This window comes from Triplophysa dalaica, chromosome 2 (assembly GCF_015846415.1).
Source record: "Triplophysa dalaica isolate WHDGS20190420 chromosome 2, ASM1584641v1, whole genome shotgun sequence".
NCBI lineage: Eukaryota > Metazoa > Chordata > Actinopteri > Cypriniformes > Nemacheilidae > Triplophysa > Triplophysa dalaica.
The window spans coordinates 11,075,396-11,098,125 of record NC_079543.1 but is presented as its reverse complement, the minus strand read 5'-3'; the positions used below and the strand labels follow the sequence as shown (position 1 = coordinate 11,098,125).

Here is a 22,730-nt window from a genome sequence, read left to right as displayed (position 1 = left end):
AGCACACAGAGACAAACAGAGCTTGGTCTTTTTCAAGTTCCTGAACACACAAACTATCTCCCTGTATCCCTCTCTCTCCCTGCCGCCTAATGTGCTCACTCTGTGTGCTGTCAGAGGTCAATCTCTAGCTACAGCCTTGCATTTAGCCTCATTGCAGGCTGCTAATGAGTTTCTCTCCACATAAAGAGATGAGCAGACAGTACCCAACCACTTTATATTTTGAAGCATGGATATATATTAAGCGTTATTTGTGTAGATTTAACATTCTGCACAACACTGGTTACAAGAGAATGATTAGATATTTCAGTAAGTCTTAATGTGGCTGTAGCAGTGGTGTTGATTGCCTGTGTGCGTGCGTGTGTTTCTTTCTTCCCAATCACAGAGTAATTGTAGACCAGTGAAGGTGGTGCTTAGCGATCATCAAATACAGAATACTCAGAAATGACTGAGAAATGATTGAGAGAGTTTGAAAACATGCATAATGCATATGGAATCACTATGAAATAGAATATTTTACAATTTGGATATCTCTACACGAGCAGCTATGTTTATATTAGCCAAAGTTCCTTAAGGCAAGTTAGGTCACTTGGTGACTTGTTCATGATTCTGGCAGTTGTTCTTTTCAGTATATTAGCACTACAGTTGACGTCATAGACAAGTAACGCCTCTATTTAGTACAATGAGATAAAAATAAAACTACTGATTTGGATATTGTTTCAAACTCAAGTAAAAAATTGGCAATGAAATCTGACAGAAACATCATATATTTTTTCTTTTCGCTAAAATTTATAAAAAGTTATTTATCCTGGTCTGATTGATGTGTACTGTATGTGTATTGTACTGCATTTAACTTAATGATGTGTTACCTACCGATATCGATAGTCGATTATTCAGAATGATATCTGCACATTCAGATACTGATTCTGACAATTTAATGAATATTTCTGAACTTTCTGAATGTAATTCATTCAAATAATGACTATTAATATTGAACTGGTGATGTTTCTTAATATTTTCTATATACAGAGCACTAATTCATTGCATTCTCTTGTCCTCTTTTGATTAACAGGATATATCAGCACTGATCATTGTCTGTTTTTAACCGATGAATTATTGCTTTCATCAGCGGATACCAATCATTGGCAATATTGGATAGATCGGTGCACTTCTTTTATCATTTTTGTTTGCTCTCTAAGTGCATCATTCATCGACTGTTCTGAGCATTATACAGTAAATGTTTTAGAAAAATAGGCATTCATTTTAATCTCTGGATGAAGAATAAATGTTGTTCAAGTATAGGAATGTTGAGGCAATTGCTGAAATGAATGCCTTTTCTCACCGTTTTCAAAACTCCTGTTTGTGGGGGGTTATGTACATTGAGGTGTGAATTGATGCGAAATTGTTGCTTTAAGAATATGACAGCAGTATAAGTAACTGATCGATGTTTGATAAAGTTTAACCAGTTGACCTTTCTGTCCAAAACATTAGACATTTTTTTGCATTTTGCTAAAGAGGTTTAGTGGTCTACAGTTCAATCATTTTATCTGTACTATATTAATGTTATGTGGGAATCAAACACATGACCTATTACTGTAAACAAAGTGCTCTAGCAGTTGTGCCACACACTTATTACCCACTTATCACACACTTGCAACCCAAGTACCTCTGTATATCTTTGCCCCACAGTAGTACATAGATATAGCCATCTATTGGCGATAGTTCTCTATTAGCCGGCCAGCCTTGACACTGATGTGTCTGGCTAACAGCCGTGTTTACTCCATTCCAGATCCATCATATGAAAGAAATCGGCAACTGTCTCTATGATGTTCATAATTTCCAGCACTCTCGCAACGATCTAACACATTTTACAGTCCATTCCATCACGCTGTACGTATAGCCATACACGTCCGCCACCAGGTTTTTTTATTTCATTCCTGATAATGGACTCGTGAGCTGGATAAAGAGAGAGAGAACGAGAGAAAAGATCATTTTGCTAGACCTGAAGCGCAACGCAGGCTCGAGGCTGCCCAAATTCAATAAAGAAACAATCAAGCAGGGTAACACGGCATAATGGCTTTTTAAAAAAGATAAATGTTTAGTAAATGACTCTTTTATGTCCAGGAGGGAAGGGGGAGAATGGCTTTCTGCATTAGGTGAAGAAATGCAGCCTCCTGACCCAGCTGATGCTTTCTGATTACCAGCCAAATTGCGGGAGAAACCCCCTTTGTCTCGCAGGTAGCTAGGGCCATTCTTTACCCGCCTCCTCATTTCCTGTGTTTTAAAAAATGTGTGTGTACGAGAGAGAGAAAGGATGAGCCAGAGAAAGGTATAGGAGGTAATATGTGATGCAAGATAAAATGTGTGTTGGGCTGCTCCCAGCGCTGCCTCGCTGAGGTGGATTTATCTCCCTTATCTTAACACCAGCATCACTGCTGCCATTAGACCGGTTTGATGTAAAGAAATCAGGCCCAGATATTGAGCTAGACAACAGTGAAGAACAGATAATGCCGCTTAATCATCCAGACATAACACTTGATGACTGAAGCTTATGTAAAACACAGGTGCGAAAGGAAACAGTGTCACCCTCCAGCCGAATAAGATTGAGATCTATGGTGCGCATGCACATTTGTGTAAGTCTGTTTGTCTTATCTCTATCTGTGATATAAATCTCAGCTGCGTGTCTCCGCCCAGTCTTTCACAATGAAATATTCATAGTCCAGTTTAGCGCGGCTGTCGCTTTTCAGCGCCACTTAATTCCGTCATTTGCGGAGCGCAGGTTATTAGTACACACTCCTCTGGATATTAATAATGGATGAAGTATTTTCTATAAATCAGCGCAGAAGGCAGTGGGGTGTAAGAAGTACTAGAGGATTAGCGTATGTTTGTGAATGTTTGTTTTCGTTACACATTGATTTAAGCTTTTGAAAAATAGGTCTTTACAGTTTTCTTACCGAACGTGTGAGACCATAAATCTGGAGGTAGTTCTTGTTGAGTTAGCAAACGTTCTGTTTATAGAACGATTCAGTAAACATTAATAATCTTTTGCCTTTTGCAATATGTGGAAGTAGGCTTTCTTTTAACCCAGCACTGTTCGGAGACCATCCAATCTAGCATCTAAACAGATTGTTTTTCAGTTCGATACATAACTCGGTTACCTCTGAGCTTTTCACAAACCAAGCTTAATTCAACCAGTTCAGGCGTTTCCATTAAATATAATTCAGGAGTGGTTTGTTTAAGTGGAATGCAGCTACACGTTTGTGTCCAATTGATCTATGAATTAATTACAGTGCTTGCAAGGCAGCACTGTATTGATATTCCTCAAACATTCTGGTTTGTTCTACATTTCCGCTATTAATTCAGTTCCAAGTAAAAATTTTGTATCTTACTTACCAGACCAACATTTTTTAGATAAGTTTTGCATTAAATGTGTTTTTTTCTTATTTTAAATAATGTTTGACAGATAGAAAAGCTGTAGAATAATGAGCATTTCAAAATCTAACTGACTTTGGCTCTGATAGATATTTGCAAATGACAATTCTTCTTCTTAAATGTATTTGGATTATGAATGGAAATTAAACTTCACGCATTACACTTCACAGTGGCTGTGTTCTAAAATGAAACACAAAATGTAGATTTTTAGTGTCATCAGTGTCAGGACAACATTAAGTCAGCTCATATTCAGCCCTGAATTAACACCGAACCAAAGGCTACAACCTAATATTTCCTGAAACATTAACACTGTTCCTTAAGATTTTTTTTTATTACAGTAATTGTCAGTATGATAGTTGATGTAAACGTGACGGCTCTGCATGTCGATTATGTAAAATCGTATCCAAGTTGCAAAGAAAGTTAATTGTGTGCCTTATGTTGTTCATATCGCAGGGCATTTTCACCAGGTTTAGACTTCAACTCAGATTTTGTGCAATGTAACGTAAACTTCTCAGCCTGAAACTTCATGACATCTTCCACATACTGTATGTCAACTGAACTTGGTAATTTAAAATGCATTTTTTTACTGTCACAATGTTTCTCACAAACCGTAGTAGTGACTTTCGTGCTCTGCCTTGTCATGTGGGCTGACTGCGACACCTGTGGTACATACATCAGAAGTATAGACAATTAGTCTAACATTTTTTGTAAAATAATATATTTGAAATAATGAGCACCAAGTTTGATTTTAAGCATTATTTTTCATTATGAAATGACCTTTCCCATTTAATTTAACATATATCAATGTTATATGTTCACAGAATGTTCTTTACAGTAGGTAAGATGGTTTTAGAAAACAGTAAATCACAAAAAAATACTTTAGTTGGGTTTTTATAGGCAGGGTCACACATGAGCAGTGACTGACAATTTCTCAAAACTTGCGACACGCAGGTAGTGTATTATTGTCTGGTTTGCCGATAGTTTGTGACTAAAACAGAGATTCAGTAAATTCAGTCATCCGATGTGTGTTAATTTGAAGCGTTAAATTCCGTGCATCTTGATTCTGGTCAGGTCGACAGTATCCTGCCACTGTGTGGACACAGAGAGCAGAAGTCGGTTAAACACTGATTACACTGAGCCCAGAACAAACACAACTCCCTCTGGATGGGCTCATCACATCCTTACACAATGGTCAGTTATCTCAAGAGTAATCTAGAACAAGAAGGAGCGTGTCTCCAAACACCATTCCTATCATCTTGTGCATTGTCAGACAAAACACGTCATTACAGAACAGCGCTGTGACATCCCATTTTCTTACCCTGGTCTCAAATTGTTTTTACTGATGTTATCTGACTAGCAAGAACACAATCCTTCAGTAGATTTTGTTGGAAAGACAAATTGCTTTTAGTTTGTGTTAGAATTAGCCTCTCAATAATTGTTCTCTTCCTTTTTTTCTTTAGTCATATTCTTTTCCGCTTTTTTTGGACCTTGCAGTTTTGCCCACTTTTGATACAAATTTAAAAATGCTGTTCTTTAAGTTGTTATGGAAAAACAGATATTCAGGTGTGATGACATGTTGCTTGGTTACGTGACAGTTAGTTCAACCCAAAGCAATCAAGATGACAAGACATGTTGCACTGAATTGCTTACTGCTTTCAAGTGTGATTGTAAACAGACAACATATACTGTCTTTAAAAAAATGAATATGTCAAAAAATGGTTAATAAGGCAGAGTGAAAGACGTAGAATTACTCTTCTTGCGTTGTTGCCACTGTGTTGTTAACAGTAAATAGAGAAGAGGATTGCGAGCGAGTTCATAAACCTCCTGCCAGAGGCAATGGAAAGGTTAAACCTTGTGGGGTATTTGATTCCGGATGGGAAAAGTGGCACAAAAGAGTCTGCAATCTGACATTAATTACTCTGCCAATCTGGAGCCATGTGGGGGGTGTCAATCACAGGCAGGTGTGCAATAATTCTGCAGCTGAATCACACACCCGCAAACCCCTCAGCTGACTTTGTTGTTCTGGAAAAGCGAGTGCTTCCTGTCAGCGTGAGGCCTCTCGTGCGGCTCCCAAAATCTCTTCATAATTTGATGAGTTTATATAATTGAATGTAGAATATTACAGAGGTTAGAAAGAGTAAATGAAGAAATGCTTTTTTTTACATTTTCTTGTTTCTTTTATCGCTAAGCCTGAGCATCTCACAGTTGTTAATAGTCTAACACCGTGTCTATACCGGAAATGCCTGGCATCCAGTGCGGACAAAATGTAAAATTATTATTGACTCTAATTAGCGCTTTGAAAAATTGATTAATCGTTTTTTAAAATGCGGTCGATTCATTATCGTTTCTCAAAAGCTGTCAATCATTTTTCTTTTTTTCATATTTCCACAAGCACTGAACATTCATTAACCTGAATGTTATTTTTCTTTTTACAATGGGTGAATGTTACAACAGTGAGCATTTTGTTCATTCATTATTTAAATAACATAGCGGAAGCGGTTGTGTCATCGAATTTAACATCACCTTCACATAAAAGGCAGCGGTTCATTGGTGCCCCACTTTACAGCTAATTTTGTGGAATTGTGTTTGTTATACTGTATCTTAAATGTAAAATAACCTGTTCTGTTTCAATATATCCAAGTGTGTTTAAAGTTTAATCTTCATTTCATTTTTTAATTCACCATTGCAATGTGATATTTACTGATCTTTTTTAGAAATATCTGTAGGATTTGTATTAAATCTATGATCATCGACTGGAATCGAGCATCGAATCGGAACATAAGCATCGATACCCAGTCCTAGTTCTAATGTGGTCTATAGTCTTTAATCGTGTCGCGCTGCGTCCGGCATCGAGACGGTGTAATAGTTATGTTGTAGACTTGTTCTGGTATTCAGTAATACAGTTTATCACAATTATTAAATTGAATAATACAATAGGTAACAATAACGTTACAATTCAAATTACCACGAATAATTGAGTTTATTTGCTCCATATCTCCATTTTTAAAGGTTTTCATAAATCATGTTATCATGTTTTATTTGTGTTTTATTGTTCTAGTTAGTTTTTTTCGTTATTATGACTTAATCATAACAACCCAACTGCAGTTTGATTTATATTAATTGTAATGCACTATAAAAAACATGAGTTATTTGGTTTAACAGATTGTTTTAGTAACAGTCATTGAACACAGGTTTACTTGAAAACCCTTTTTATTTATTTCACAAAAAGTAGCCTACATTCCAATTTTTCTACTGCCTTGTTATTGGCATGCCCCTCTCCCCAGTATAACTTTATATCTACAAACTTAAAAGTAACCCAGCTACTTTTCCCCCACCATGATTCCACTGTTTGTTATCTCTCCACTGAGTCGGAACTGAGCTGTGGCTCCTTTGGGCCTCCGGTCACTCACCTATAGCTCTGAGCCCTGCCTGAGCCAGCTCCCTACAGCCCGATTCCTGGACGAGGTGGAGGGGGTGATTCCTCATTGTTAACCTAAGTTTGAGTGAGAGCTGGGCTGGAGGAGGAGCCACCTGTCCCCTGGTGGGTCCTCAAAACTAAAGAAGCCTCCAGTGTGGGTTATGTGCCAAGCAATGCATGAAGAAGCTTTGGAGAGGGGTCTGTTTGAGTTAGGGCAGCTTTGGTCTCAGTAGAATTCAGAGTAGAGTTCCTGGCGCCTCGCCGGCCCCTCAGTAGTCCGGTGCGAGCTGTCAGCCCGCTCCCTGTGCTGGATATCTCTGGAGATAGTCCTTCACCTCACCAGAGAACTCTTCTCTCCCCCCACCTCCTGTCACCACTCTCTTCATCAGATTCAACGCTCTCTTTCTATCTCTCCCTCACCTGCAATGCTGTGGCTGAGACATTGCTTAACCTTCACCTGGGGTTCTCACGGCTGGCTGGCTCCTCGCCTCCCCGCTGCGTCCCCACTGAGACCTAATTCATTTTTGTCGCACTGTTTTCTGTCAGAACACCACCGTTTAAACTCCAATAAGAGGAACGTTTGCTAATAGAGAACTTTTTTTGGCAGGATCACGTTGACATTACACACAAGAGAACAGACGACACCTTCTTTTTATAGCCGTTCTGAGGGCAGGAACTTGCAGTGCAGTCTTTTGAAACATCTTTGGCACACTTATTATTTCAGATATCATTGCTTCATGATTAATGTGTTACATTGGATAGTATTGCTGTCGAAATGTAGAAGAGTTGATTTTTTTTACATTTTGAGCACTGGTTCCGTGTGTGTTTGTGGTTGTTTTTGAGGCTTTGGATGCTTTTACTAGATTATTGAACAGTATCCAAAAGTTTATTTACATAATAAGATTATTCAGTCAAGTTTATTTCAGTTTGTGTTTAAAATGTCATTGTCAACACATTGTTATTTCCACTACATCTCAAATGATGATTTCATCGGAAATTATGCTCCAATACAACTTCTTTTCAAGTGATTTTTACCTTTTTTGCATCTCTCAAAAATCATACTTAAAGCTGACATATTTCCTATTTTATTTTTGCTTTATACAGGATACTGTGTGATAGGCTTGTGTTTCCTTGGCAACAAAAGTAACTTTAGAACATTTAAGGGGCAAATTGTTGGTCATGTTGGTGATAATTAGTGTGGAAAAAATATATAAACGATTTGAGTAAATGACCTGTTTATTACACTCTTGCAAAAATTGAAATAATTGACAAATTTTAAGCTTTCATTTTTATATATTAAGGATAAAAGAAGTGAGGTTAAAGCAATGACTATACAGCAAACTAGCAAAAAATGTAACTCTTAAAAACATACAGTTGTATGATCTAACACATTATGTTTAATAAGATGTGTATATGCGTTTATCACATAAGAACATGGTTGTCACGTGTAGAATTTTAATTAATTCCTTAGATAACCTTTGTGTCATTCTGTCAGCTTTATCCGCTTCATTTGGGTTTAAGGTTTCAAAAGAAGGCCTGTGGATTTATAACCGTATAATAATGCATAATAATAGTTTTTATTAAAGCTTTTTTTGGTTTTAAAAATCAATGCCACACTTTTATTATTTTTTATCCCACTCTACACATATGTACGTTTTATGTATAGGTGTGTGTGATCGGACATTCTGCTCTACAATCATTAATCCAAAACTTGTCGTTTATCCAGATAAAATGTTACTTTTGTGGAAAACGATGCTTAATTTGTTCTACTGCCCGAAGCACAAAGCTGCACAAAACCAAGCAGGAAATTTGGTCTGATTATCTGGCATGTTTAAGGACTTTAGACTTTTTCGTTCTGAAATCCGATTCTATGAACCTTCATTCCCCCTCCCTTCAGTATCCACCCGCATTCGATAGCAACGTTTCCAGCAGCCCCAAGCGTAATTCCCCTCTGCGGTGTCCCTGCTATTCTTTACTCCAGAGAGGGCACCTGCCAGGCCTCCCTCTTAGCCCAGAGGTGAGGAGGTTCTCTCTACTGTCAGACTGAGAGAGAGCGAGCCCAGGCCCAGTAGATGGGGCTGAAGAGCCACTCATGGCACAAACAAGTGCCCCATTCACAGCCATTCGATCTTCAAGCAGCCTTGATATGTGCAATTAGACTGCTAATGATAAGCAGCACTTTGGCTGACATTTTGCATATAAATTACGCATTTGCGTGAAATAGCTTCTTATTTTCTTAATTGATGGAATATGAATCTCGCAGTGTCCTTCACATGCAAGAGAAAGGGTCCGCCATCGGTTTTCCGAACATGCTTTCAGAGTAATCAAATGCAGACATTAAACATCACCCTCACGATTTGTTTGAGAAGGGCTTCTTCGGCCCTGTCCTCTAGTGGCATGCAGTGTGCGTGTGTTTGAGAGAGAGATTCATAGAGAGAAGGTAGCAGCTGCAGAGCTGTATTTGGAGACTGTGATATATAAGCTTTATAGAGGAAGCCTGCTCTTTGAATATCTGTTTCATCCCTTTTCCTTTCTCTTCACAGGTCCTTTGTATCCTCGACCCTGAAGAATGCAATTCGTATATGTAAGTCTTCTTATTCTATGAAAGCATGGGACAGTATATTAAGATGCTACAGTAATGTAATTTCTTTAGATCAGTGCTGCTCAAACTGGTGGCCTCCAATATGGATACATGGGGGTATAGATTTTATAGTATTTATGAATTATAGAAATGTATCACACATTTTATGCAATCACAAATCAGAAAAAAACACCACCAACCAAAAGAATGGATGTTCGGGGCATTGTTTGTTTTTGGTTTAATTAAAATTCTAAGTTTAAGTCTTTATTTGGGGGCCACAACGCGATGCACTCTACACAAATGGGGCCTTACAACAAACAAGTTTGTAAACCACTGCTTTAACTAACATATTACAAACATATACAATGTAAAAATATTACTATATTACTTATGTTTCCTCTTATTTTCTACTTTTAGTATTCCATTTATTATTTCGCATTGAAGCTGATTGTCCCCCACTTAGGGAGAATTGGATCAGCTTAATAAAATTGACCATTTAATTTCATTGCTAGTCGGGTTGCCAGTGGCAATACTGTGCCACTACCGTAACTGAACATTGTGGTATGAAAACACAAGATGCCAAAATACCTTCCGGATAATACCGTCAGTCTTTACCTATCCTCATGTGTGCACACATACAACCCCCCCCCACACATTTCTACACGCAGTGTGGAGTTGTCTCTCTACTTGAGATGTATTGGGACCACCCAAGTCTGGCCTCTCTCTTTCTACCTGCACGCCCATCGATTGACTGATGACCCCTCGCATCTACTCATTGTACGCTACCAGCCTCTAGTAAAACCCTGTGAATTCACAATTCTCCCTTTGTCATGCCCCCCCCCACTCTCCCACCTCTCTTCCTTGTGTAAGTAGACTCATGAACACAATCTCTCTCTCTCTCTCTCTCTCTCTCTCTCTCTCTCATCTCACCCTCCCTCTCTCTGTTTTTTCTTGGATCCTACCGTTCCCTTTGGTGTAACTGTGCATCTCTGCACCATGCTGCTTTCCCACAGTTCCTTCACACTGGAGGCCTTCACTTTACCCAAGAGAACTCTCTCCCTTTCTGACTATCACAGCTCTGAATGCTGGCTATTATACCACATAGGCATAATATAAGGCCGGTCGAGAAAGGGTGGGGTGTAGCTTGTGCACATATGTCAAAGAAACTGGAGGATTAAAATCTGGCCAATGCAGCGAAGTTGGTGTGCACATTTGAAAAGAACACTTTATAGATGCTATCAAGTGACACTAAGCTCTTTGTATCAGTTAGGACCATAAAGAGCTGTGTTGCTGAGACAGACATCACATACTGACAATCAGGGGAATCCCTCGATTAGCAAATGCATAGCACACGTACATGTTTGTGGTGGTTTGCTGTGAAGGATGTGTTTTTTCGTAAAGATGGTCTTATACAAGATGGCGGTACAATGTTGCAGTAAGGGAGCTGTGAAGGTACGTCCAATACAAATAAAAATAGATATATGTTTATTAATAGTGTAGATATTTTTAGTTAGACATTACAATGTTTTGGCATTTTTGGAAATATATTTGACTTATGTATAAACATTTCTTATCATAATTTATCTATTGTTGACTGCATTGATTCTGTTTATCTATACTTACCTGATCAAATAATAATAATTGCTGCTTTTTTCGAATTTAAAGATAAAAAATTCCAATGTTTTACAATGTTTTTGAAATATAGTAGCCATTATCAGATTGGCGGCTTTTGTAGTGTATGACGAAATTGGGAATTAAAGTCTTGTTAAAATGAGATGTATAATTGCATTATTTTTCTGTCTAATGTAAGGCTTATGAGTATGTTCTTGACCGTGTGTAATTGAAACACTAAAATATTAATTTCATTTAACTTTGCTTAATTTTCGAAATCACCATCCACATTACTGTTAGTGGGGAAGTGTGACATCTGCACCGTTGCTGCTCCTTCTAATCTTAAAAATTGACAAAGAAAAACCAATTACTCTTAATTCCCTTTAAACAACTTTAGGCAACAATTAGAGTTGCTCCATTTGAGAGAGTCCAAAGAAGACAACGTAATATGAAAACACCCTTCGCTGTCAGATTAATTGCTGCGTGATTATTGCAAGTTGTGAGTGGACGTGAAGGTTGAGTAGCTTACTATCAATGTTTTTAATTAAAATGGATTTACTTTGATTTAAATTAAATATAATACCTTGTTCGGTTTGCTTATCATTCTTAACAGGCCTTTGAAGAAATTATGCATGTATTCCTTGATCACAGAAATGCAATGTTTTAGAGCATTACTAAATTGGAAGTCTATTTATCTGTGAATGCAGAATTCATAATACACATATTTATGTTTTACTTATCAGAATCTTGAAGTAGATACATTTTCTGCTCTTTCCTGCACTTTGTCCTCTCAGCCCTGCATCTTGCTTTCCCTTTGTTCTCTTTGAATATCAGCGTGTTCAAAGATGCAACACTGGTCGATCCACTCGAAGTTGGCTCGACCATCTTTAGCATCAGGCTAATGGAGAGAGATTTTGTGTGGGCGTGAGCCACAACGCGATTCCTATTGCCTAATGCCCGCGACGCTCTCCGATCCTTCTAACCGCCCTTCTGTTATGAGGAGATAAGACCAGAGTGCAGTGAGTGCACCTGCAGTCTTTTCGGCCAGATGAGGCTGATGTTATCATCCAGAGAATATTTACTTCTGGCTGTGTAATAGAAGCGGACGCACATAGGGCCAGCTCTCCTTGTGATGGCGAGCCTTTATGAACCTTCTCATGTCCTCACTCGCTGCTATGCTGCAGCTTTAATGATAGGACTTTTTGCCAAACTCAGTGGCAAGATTGCGCTAAAGATGTTTCACGCCACCGCTTGCATAGGTGGCTCTTGCCCTTTTAAGTCCCATCAGGCTGTCGAGGTTGAGGGATTATTCGCCTACATCGTTGTTGAAATGTGGACTTCCGCTGCTGTGCCGGCCACTGTACGTCACTGCACTGGCGGCGCTCATTAGCGGGTAGCTGTAGTAGCTGTTTGAGCATGGATCTTTGTCTTTACGAGTGAAACTAGAGCAAATACGGCTCAATAGAGTTCGCTCTTTCAGTGCCATCTCCTAGTTGGACGGCAGTTCCTTTAAGCTACACAGATTCCCGAGTGTCTACAACTCTGCTATTCCCTTTCAAGCCACTGTCAGACAGGCAGCAGAGAATAGTGTATCCCTCTAACCCAATTACAGATCTGAGCGCAGCTGGGCGACTCAGCGTGTGGCGCTCACGCGTTCTGTGCTACATGGCCCTCAATATACAGAACTCCGCTGTTGCTGAATAATCAGAACTCTCTCTTCTCAATGCTTCTGCTGATCACATGAATTTAGCGTGAGGTCAAGCGTGACTCAAGACGACTGCAATTGCTTTTTTGTTTGCAGGACAGATGTCAACTTGAACACATTCATCTTTGCGTCGAAAGAGGGATGCGCAAATGTAATCCGGGACCCTGCTTCAATGTTTTGTTGCAGAGTCAGTTCCAAAATTGGCCGCAGGTAAAATGGATCTGTGAAACAAATCTCACGTGGACACAGATTACGAAAGTCAAATGCAAATGGTTTTTAGGTTTCCATCACTTTATTGCTGCTAAATAATAGAGTCGAGAGGAGATGAAGAGGCAGGCGGCGGTGTAATGGCTATGAAGGGGAAGATTGTTTTGCAGTGTTAGCAGTCGGCAGCTGTCTGCCTTCTGAGGTGGATGAGGTTCCGAGTAAGCGTGGCGGCAGGTTGGGGCTTTACAGATGTGCTGATTAAAATTCATGAAAACAAACAAACTTTGAAAACTGTGCACACAACACATCGCCAAGACATCTCCCACTGCTCTAATATCACAAAGAATGTACGAGTAGGTTAATATAGTACATATGTACTTTTAGAATGGTTTTAGCAAGAGTATTTTTTACTTGTTTGTTGTTTAATTCAGTTTCTCGTTTTGTCATGGCGTTGTTGGAGTCTTTTAGAACCGAAGAGGTTCCCTGTTTGATCGCAATCAGGTTGACATACTGTAGGTCCTGAAGGTAAAATGAGTTTGTTGTACTTTGAACTCCACGTTTCTGAGGTTCGATTAAAGGTCGACTGACTGGGAAACCTCTTTGACCCCATCTTTCTGGTTCACTGGTTGAACTCACTTATATGAGAGTAGCAGCATCAGTGCGTATTTAAGTTTGTAAAGTTTAAATCAAGCTATATCAATCACTCCAATCACGTAAGGATTACCTCATTTGCAGCCTAAATGATTGCCTGGAAGGGTGTGAAAAGCACAGTCTTAGCTCACTTTGATTAACCATATTTGCCCCATACGTGGTGTAATTACTCATATCCTTAATCTTTCTGTGATCTCATAATTACAATATTTTGTGCCAGTTTCACCAACTAATGTGGGAAGGTGATTAATTTTTTGCCTTACTTTATGCTGTTTAGTTTTAGGAAGGTTTTGATAGTCCTAGCTTTTGATATGCTTTCCGTTAAATGTGTAATTTCTGCACCGTTGGTGACACCAAGTCACCAGTTTAAATACTACTATTGCTTCTTCTACTGCCACAGAAATTTATGACACACTACCGGTCGATCCTAAAGTTGATGTGTCTGACCATTTTAACTAACAGATCACTCTGATATCCACCATCTATATAATACATATTTAATATTTGATAGCCATCATATATTTAATATGAGCAAACGACTTTGTTTAAAGAGAAAATGGTTCTTATTTTGTTGTCGTTTCATGTTGTGTACATTGAAAGAAAATCCTTGAGATCATTTTCCTCACTAGTAATCTGTTTGTAGAACATACAGGATTAGAAAATTTTGGCACATAATTTATTCTGAGTAAGAAGCTGATGTAATGTCGGTGCAACATGAATCTATGATTTAAAAAATCTGTGATTTATGTCATGTTTTTTCTGGCTTTTTGCTCAACAAGACAGGTTTTGGCCCCACAAGCATGCTTGTAGCCATTGTTAGATAAATGTAAGGTCTTAAATTGAAGACTGGGTCCAAGATTAACTCATGCCACGGCTGTGGATGTCAGGTGAATAACAAAAAGGTATATACTGTAATTATTTCTTATGGCATGAAACTATATTTCACAGTATTTTATTCAAATACTATTTTTGTGTCCCCTGAAAAGTCTTCCTGGCATATTAGTGACAATCAGCACAGGTCATTGTGTCAGTAGCTGATGTGAGATAAGTGCAGTTTCACTGACAGATGCTGGCTTGTCAACTTGTGATTTTGTTAATGTTGTTTTCATGGCTAGAGCGAAATAAAGTAACAAAAGTAACATAAATGTGACCACATGAAGTTCTGTATCGATCTCTAATCATGCTAGACAAACTATATTTGTTTACATACAGTTCAGTACATGAACAAAAATCTACTTAAAAACTTTAGTTAAAAATAGTTTGTTACATCAGACTCTCATCAGACTTTAAAAAAATATTTTGAAAAGTAGCATTTCGTATAATTTCTAAAATAAAGTTAAATAATTGGTGAAATTGTTTTGATGAGTTAAAATAATGGAAATACATGTTTCTATGACTCATTTAGCACATCTATTTTTATATTGTATAATTTACATTTCTTAGAGTAAACAGTTTGTTTTATCAGTGCTTTAACATAGCCCAGGTGTCTTTAACTAATTTTCTTTGAGGGCCAGATTCCAAAAGTATAAATAGGATGCTGGCAAGTTTTTTCCCATATCATAATTTCTTCTGTTATTTTAAATTTTCATTATTTATTGCACAATGTTCCTTTTATACTGCTTTTGTCGCTGTTACTTACAGGTCATACATTAAAACATGCACACAAATATTGCATCCAGTATATACCTTTTCATGATATTTAATTAAAAGGGATATTTTCTTTTTAATTGTTTTTTATATTCCCTAATGCGTTGAATGAAATTGCTGTTCATTTTCTCACCCACAGTCCCCCAGTACTTCCAAGATGTGGGTGGTATTGTTTTTTTTTTCAAGAGGATATTTATAAAGATATTTAATTAATGAAAGTCAAATAAAAAAAGTCAAAAAGCTAATACATTCAGCACAAAAGTAATCCCACAAAAAGATTCTTGAAGTGCAAGTTGTGGAGGGAGACAATCAGCTGTTTTCGTAAATATAGCTGTTTAAATCATACATAATGAATGCAGTAATAAAAACAACATTGTTTTTTTCCTTATCTGAGACAACAGTTCAAGTGGTGTAGTACTCTTCCTGCAGTTACTTTCAAGAGCTCAAGACACGTTTTGAAACGTGACCTATCGCGTCCTCCACTTATTTGAAATGTTAAGGCAGACCAGGTAAAGATGATTGTTGACTAGCTCTGCCATAGCCCATAGGATGATACTTTTAGTGTCTCAGCATTTTTGACATTACAAACTTTGCAGACCTAGTGTGCAAAATCTTGGTATCTTCACTATAGACATTCTGTCTCTTCCCATGGTGTTGTTGAAAGTTTGAGAAGAGGCAGAAGAGAATGTTAATGGCTAACTACTGCTGACTGATGGGTGTTGGGAGAATGGTGGTGCTGAGATATGAAATTAAGAGGATGCTGACATAGCCTTGCGTGACGGAGCTTTGGACTGATCCACACTCAGTATCAGATCCGAGATGTGCCAGCACGTCTACCCCTGCCCTTCCCTGCAATTTGTCATCTGCACCGACAGGCCTTAAGTTTTTAAAATGCTGCATGATATGTATTATCTGACAGCCCATCATTTCAGCCCTACTCTGCCGCATAACATTAAATGTTGAAACTTTGCCCAGGAAATCACTATAGACTTGTTCCACTTGTACAACACATGCATATACTGTATATCTATATATATCATATTGATTTTATGATACATTTAATACATTTATATTAGAATTTATAATATATGAAATTTTTATATATGTTTTTTTTTATTTGTTATTTTGTCTTACTGTGTTTTAAGTAATATTACACAAAGTTTATGTTTCTATATATCTGAAAAAGATGAAAAAGTACTGCTGAGCATCTTGAGAAAAAACAATGGCACTGATATATTTGAACCCTTTGTGGGACATTATTATTTAGAAATAACGCTAAGAAATGATCATTTAAAAATGCCTGATAATATTCAACAAATAAAGATATCTTTTAGGAATTTCAAATGGCCAATACAAAAATGCTTATCATGTGCTTCATGTGCTTCATGTACAAAAAGTAAGTGAGAAAGCAAGCATTTTTATTAGAAATATCATTTAAATCCTATCTAAAAATTCTGTTTTCTAAGAATTTTGTAATTTTTATGAAGATTTATGAAAACAATGACTCAAACACTGAACAATCCTGTGTGTCATGTATCTATTATTATCTATTATCCTACTATGGGATACAAATATCCCGATAGTGTTACACTTTGGTGTAAGACAGTGTCATACATTGATACACTAAGACAAACTTTTATTTTTTTTCATATGCCTATACTACAAGTTGTAGAACTAGCATAAAGCTATCTACACCTGCATAGTCATACACCACCATTCCGTCAGCTTTCATGCTGATAATTCTGGCCATTTTACCCTTCTAAAATCTACAAAACGGAGCTTACACTCACAGTAAAGGAGTTTAGCATGGTAATCAAAGTCACGGGCAGTCTTTTGTGCTGATGTGACATTTTCCGAAATGACAAAACCTTATAAAACAAATGGAAGACAATTTGACAGTCTGGTAATAAGATTATTTTACCTCTCTAAATCTGCAGTCTTTGCCAATAGAATTGTAAATCACTGTCCCGAGCAACACAGAATGTGCAATGTATTAACCCTTATTCTAAAGCATTCGGGGGTGACCAGTTGGTTCCTGTCTCAGCTTATACATGACTAAAGCTCCCATTTGGGCAAGGTCGTTGGTCACAGTGATTTAGCCCTAATTTTGTGTTTAAAGGAGCTTGTGAAATATCCCCTGTAATTCCTCTGACACGATATAAAAATCCCATTCAAAGGCCGACCCAATTGATAGCATTTTTCCCCCTCTCTGAGTCAATCGATAGAGTGGCAGGAGCTGACATTTGCCGAAATTAGGCTGAGAGACTTCTAGCATTGAAAATATCCTCCCGTTACATTTGAAGAGACACTCTACCTCTTTGAAAACACACTTAACATCAGATTCATTAGATCCATTATGATGCTCTTGTTTGCGAAAGCTGTATTTTCTTTATTCCGGGGCCTGTTGCTCATACGCCTAGTATAAAATGTGAAAGGAAAAAAGATCTCTAGGTAGTTTCTTTGGAAGTTTTTTTGAAAAAAGAACAAAAACGAAATGGGCATAGTGGGTGTACTCTAAAGACAAGGATATGGGAGACAAACAAGCTTCTTAAAGCAATCTTGTTGCTGGCCCCTTTTGTCTAAAGGCATGTGTGTTTTATGTTGGTTAACTTTAATTTCTCAATGACATCGGAAGTCAATTTGACGTCCCTTTGGTCTGGTTCTCATTTCTGATGTAATGAATTGCAGACATCAGACAAATGTTGTCATTCACATGAGGTGTTCATGGAATGGGCAGCGCTTTAAAGATGCAATGACCCCCTTATTCATTAAATGCATATTCATTAGAAAAGAAGATTTTCTGTGGTCCTTTTTAAATCCTTTTAACTTTTAAGCGATTTTTAAGCGATTTGTTTGTATTCTACATTTCTATCATCTGCACTTTCTTTTATGGTCTCATCCTCACCAGTGTACTTTGACTCCCGACGAATGAGTTTCTGCACTGAAGTTAAATCACAAGCTTCAATTATTGATTTCCCCTCCCTCTTTTTTATTTTACCTTTGCACTAGAGTGAGGCCTTTGCACATGACCGGCTAAGAGCATAAACTTTACAATGTATGAAGCATCATGCTAACCAAAAAAAAAGGAAAACACAAAATGTGAAGAAGGAATGCCGCAGATAGAGTTGTAGACCAAGGCCAATGTGATAGACAGGAGAAAGGGCACACATCCAATAGCAGATCCACAATAGGAAATCAATGCTCTTGTGAAAGCACCGCCCGAGCTGGTAAAAAGAGGTTAAATGGGCTTGCACTACAGAAGCCAATTCCCCTGCTGTGACCTTTGGGTTATGCCATTAGTTACATACACAAAAGGATGGGAATTAATAGAGGCTTCCTCATTCTCTTCTTTTCAACCTGTGCAAGTTATTAATCAGACACCACCAAAAGCCTTGAAGTTCTTAGAGGTGCACAAGATGGATGCGCTACAAAGTTGTGAATGTCTGCTTCTGGTGGAGAACGTAGACAACGATCCAAAAAATGGTACTTAGAGCGAGTGCGATAATTGTAGTTTGGCTTGATTGTAGAGGTTTCCCGACTTGGATCATGTACAATTCTTTAAACTGGACTGAACTAGCTGTGTATGCATTTATGTAATTGGAACGCTTTGATACAATAGCACATGATTGAATTAAAACATAAAAAGTATGATTTTGGTCATACTGTACGTGAAAATGAATTAAGCGATTGGGTTGGCCAGACTGCTGTAGTTCATTTTACTCCGTACACAAAACACCCAAACAAAGATTGAAAGAAAGGAATTATACGATGAACGCGCGGGAGGCGAGGTGGATAAATAGCACAAGATCGGTAAACAGTTTGTTCTACTTGCAGCAACTTGGGATAGGTTTTCCCCCCGGCTTCTCGGCTGCCATCAGATGAGCTTTTTGTTTGTGTTGTCAGGTACACCTCCGAGGAAATGCTTCACTTTGTCAATTAGCGAGTGAAATTTTTTAATTTTGTCTTCCCACCTCAAATGTTGTCCACAAGGGAAATGTGCGGCTTTAAAGGGTGTATCTAGTACATTAATGCGAAAACTTAATTAAGAGAACAGTAGAAACCCATTATAGGTACACTGGAATTAGCCAGTCAATCTCCACATCTAAATTGAATTTTTTAGCGGGCAATAGTTCCCAATGAGTCTCGTCGGGAGATCCAACCATGACCTCCTGGGTTCAATTTAGGATGTGGTGAACACACATAAAGATGTACACTTATATTAGCACGATAGAGAAGTCAATTAAGAAACTGCTTCCAGAATCCAATTAAAAGTCTTTAGACAATTTCACCCCCCCTCAAAACCCCTCACCTAGACTCCCCACCTCCCCAACCCTTGGTAATGAAGCCGGTAAGAAGCACAAGGGGGCTTTAAATGGGCTTTCTAAAGGATTGTTTGTCTTTTTTATTGTCTTAAGAGCATGGAACAAGTATTATTGACTTTCGATTTAAATGAAAAGTTTTTTTTTTCACATTTCTATGGGACGTCAAGAAATCGGGCCCGAAAAAGGAAAATTAAAACAGCTGAGTGTGGCTATAAGATTAAGCCTGGTAATGAACAGCATAATGGACACCTTGTAAAATCTTATTGTTCTGTATTATTGCGGTCACCCGAGACAAACGCTACGCTGGGACCCGCGAATCAAAGTCCTCAATTCAATTTCCGAAAAGTATTACAAGCTGTTCCATAGCCAAGTCCACTATTTCATAATTACTGCCGGTCTCGGAAGATGTAAATGTCAGAACACCACGCAGACAAGATATCTCACTTACCGGCCACGGACGACGTGGCCTGGTCATCATTATTACAATCGATCAAAGCCTGAACCAACTTAATTAGACAAGGCTGTCAAGATATCAGCTTAATTTGAGCAGCAGGTAATACGCTCTGACAATGTGCAGCGTTGTTCATAGGATCTAAACAGGTAGCTTGAAGGAACTAATGGGAAGCGCGTTTGTCTTCGGCCGCACGTACACAAACAGGAGTGGCAAAAGGCGTGCTTGTACCGCTCCGCAAACAAGCCTCGCACCTCCGCCGAGGGAGATGTTTGATGGAGACCTGATTGAGTTCATTTCTTTGCGTATTCCCCTTGTGAAGTTTCCTGGAGTTTGGCTGGTGTGATGAGTGACGAATATTTAATTAGACCTCATCAGGCATAAACAAACGCTGTTTACTTGTCTGGTCAGGTAGAACACAAGGCATCTAAACGATTGTATATTTTCTACAGCTTGCATTATTTGAGAATCGATTGTACAATATCCACATTGTTAAAATACAGTTGAGCTGTTGATAAAAGTTGATGAAGGTGACATTTAAAGTGTTTTTTCTTGTTTTGACAATAAAACTAAGTAGCCTTAAAATATCACTGGCTGATACGTTGTCATAATTAAGGCAATTGGAAAAAATTTGTATTGATGCATAAACAGTAAGGTCATGCTGAATGTTAAAAGCTTTATTTTGTTAAAGCGTGTTAAATAATGTTTGTTTTTATTTGAGTGTCTTTGTATGTTTGTGTGTCACTTGAAAGGGAATTTAAAATGGTCTGCAAATGTAGGTCAGGAAATGTTCAAAGGGGTTGATGCAGAAGAACCTCAGATGGTGTGACATTTTCATACACATTCATACAGTGAGATTTTGGTGACAACGTTTTATCCTGTAGTGTGACATTTAATTTTACATTTGCATTAAATTTTTACATTACATTTAGTATTTTCCTCATACATGTCCTACAGTTTTAATACATTTATTATAGTTTTAAAAGATTTTCTAGTATTGAGTTCAATGTTGTATGCACACATGTGCAATGTTACACAAAGAATATTTAGGCTATTTACAGTTCAAGTTCAATATCCAAAAAAGGATTGTGTAAAATTGAAATAAGAAATCCGTTATAAAATTAATTCATAAAATGGAATTAACAGTAATACTAATTTTGTTACTATTTTTTTTTGTTGTTGTTAAATATACATTTTCAGTCTGTTTTTAATCTCAAATGAAGTAACCACTGCTTAAAAAAGCATATCTGTGAAATATCCCAACTGTTTTTTCATGCTTTAACATTGAACATTGTCATTAGGAAAAGGCTCAGCAATATGATTTTTTTATCTGCTGTCTCAGTTGGGCTAATACTTTTGTGTTTTCCACCACAATAAGTTAAAATTAAAAAAAGCATTTAAATCAATGTATTATGTCACTACTATGAATATAACTCTACCAATACAGACCTTTTTGGAATTATTTTTTGCATAGATTGCAAAACATTGGTTTATAATTTGCAGTCCTTTATTACCGAAGATTCCATACTTTTATATTCATCTAGGACAATTGATACGCAAAACATCACAAATAAGCATTTTAGCCAGCGCAGCAGACCAAAAACATTTATAAGAGCTTTGTACATTATGAAGTTAGTACATCTACAACATATTTACGTGGCAAACCACTAAAACGAATTCCATCCATTGCTATACATTTTGTTGAATTTTTTATATTAACACATTGAAAACGAAAGCTTATAAATCACAAAGCCTGAGACACATTTCTTGAGAATACAGTGGGTGCTCTTAATGTACAAAATAACTGGAAATTTTTAATTATTGATATTCATGTGAAAAGAACTCTTTAGAATAAAACTGAAGCCTTGTGAATTTCAGGCAGGGAGAGATAGTCCTAGTGCTGCTACTCCTCCTCACAAGCTGTGATTTGTTCTCTGACGTGGTAAAGTTACACATTTCAGCGTTTGATTGGATGAAGAGGGCACACAGTCAGATAAGATCCACCCAGAAAAAAGGGACCAATCAATAGCGTTGGCTTTCATATGGTAATGCAACACAGCAGGAAGCAATAGGTGAATATATTCCCATCTGATAGCTGCCAATTTGCAGAGAGACGACCTATAAAATGTAAACAAGAAAAATGAAAATTTGTTGTTTGTGAAATGAAACAGAGCTCTCCAAAAACGGTCCTCTGTACTAACAAAATGGATAGGATAGACGTAATAGCTCAGCGTAATGGGAAAATATAATTTTGTCATTTTGTGAGATGATTTTAAGAAGATTTACATTTGTATGGAAAATGTACAACAGAGCAGGTATATAAACTGGGTTTTAATTTATGATAAACGTATAAAAGTCTACAGTAATGGTGGACAGCAACGGGAATAAATGTGGCTGCCGCACTGTGAGGCTAACAATTTTTTTTTCTTTTTACATCATGCTCGGCATACATACTTTCAAGTCCCGTTTGTCACAATATTTTGTTAATCTTCTTGGATTCTCCACTTTTCCCTTTGTCTCTCAGAAAACAGAACCAAACAAATTCCAATTAGATTGTATTAGATAATAAAGACGCTGTAGGCATCCTCCAACTACGGCATACTTTTTTTCTCGCACCTCATTGTTTTATCAACACGGGTGCTTAAAAAAACCCTTCCCACCATCCCACCACAAGGAGAGGCTGAGGAGATTGGGTGATGTATTTAATT

General features: G+C 37.6%; 1 protein-coding gene across 3 annotated transcripts in view; it reads left to right on the top strand.

Annotated features, from left to right (window-relative positions):
• Nucleotides 1–22,730, top strand: part of LOC130434362 (teneurin-3) — a 578,467-nt gene that overhangs the window by 145,646 nt on the left and 410,091 nt on the right. For all 3 annotated transcript variants that reach the window (XM_056764479.1, XM_056764490.1, XM_056764500.1), the window contains one exon: nt 9,391–9,431. The gene's annotated coding sequence lies outside the window, so the exon portion shown is untranslated. The remainder of the gene's footprint in view (nt 1–9,390; nt 9,432–22,730) is intronic.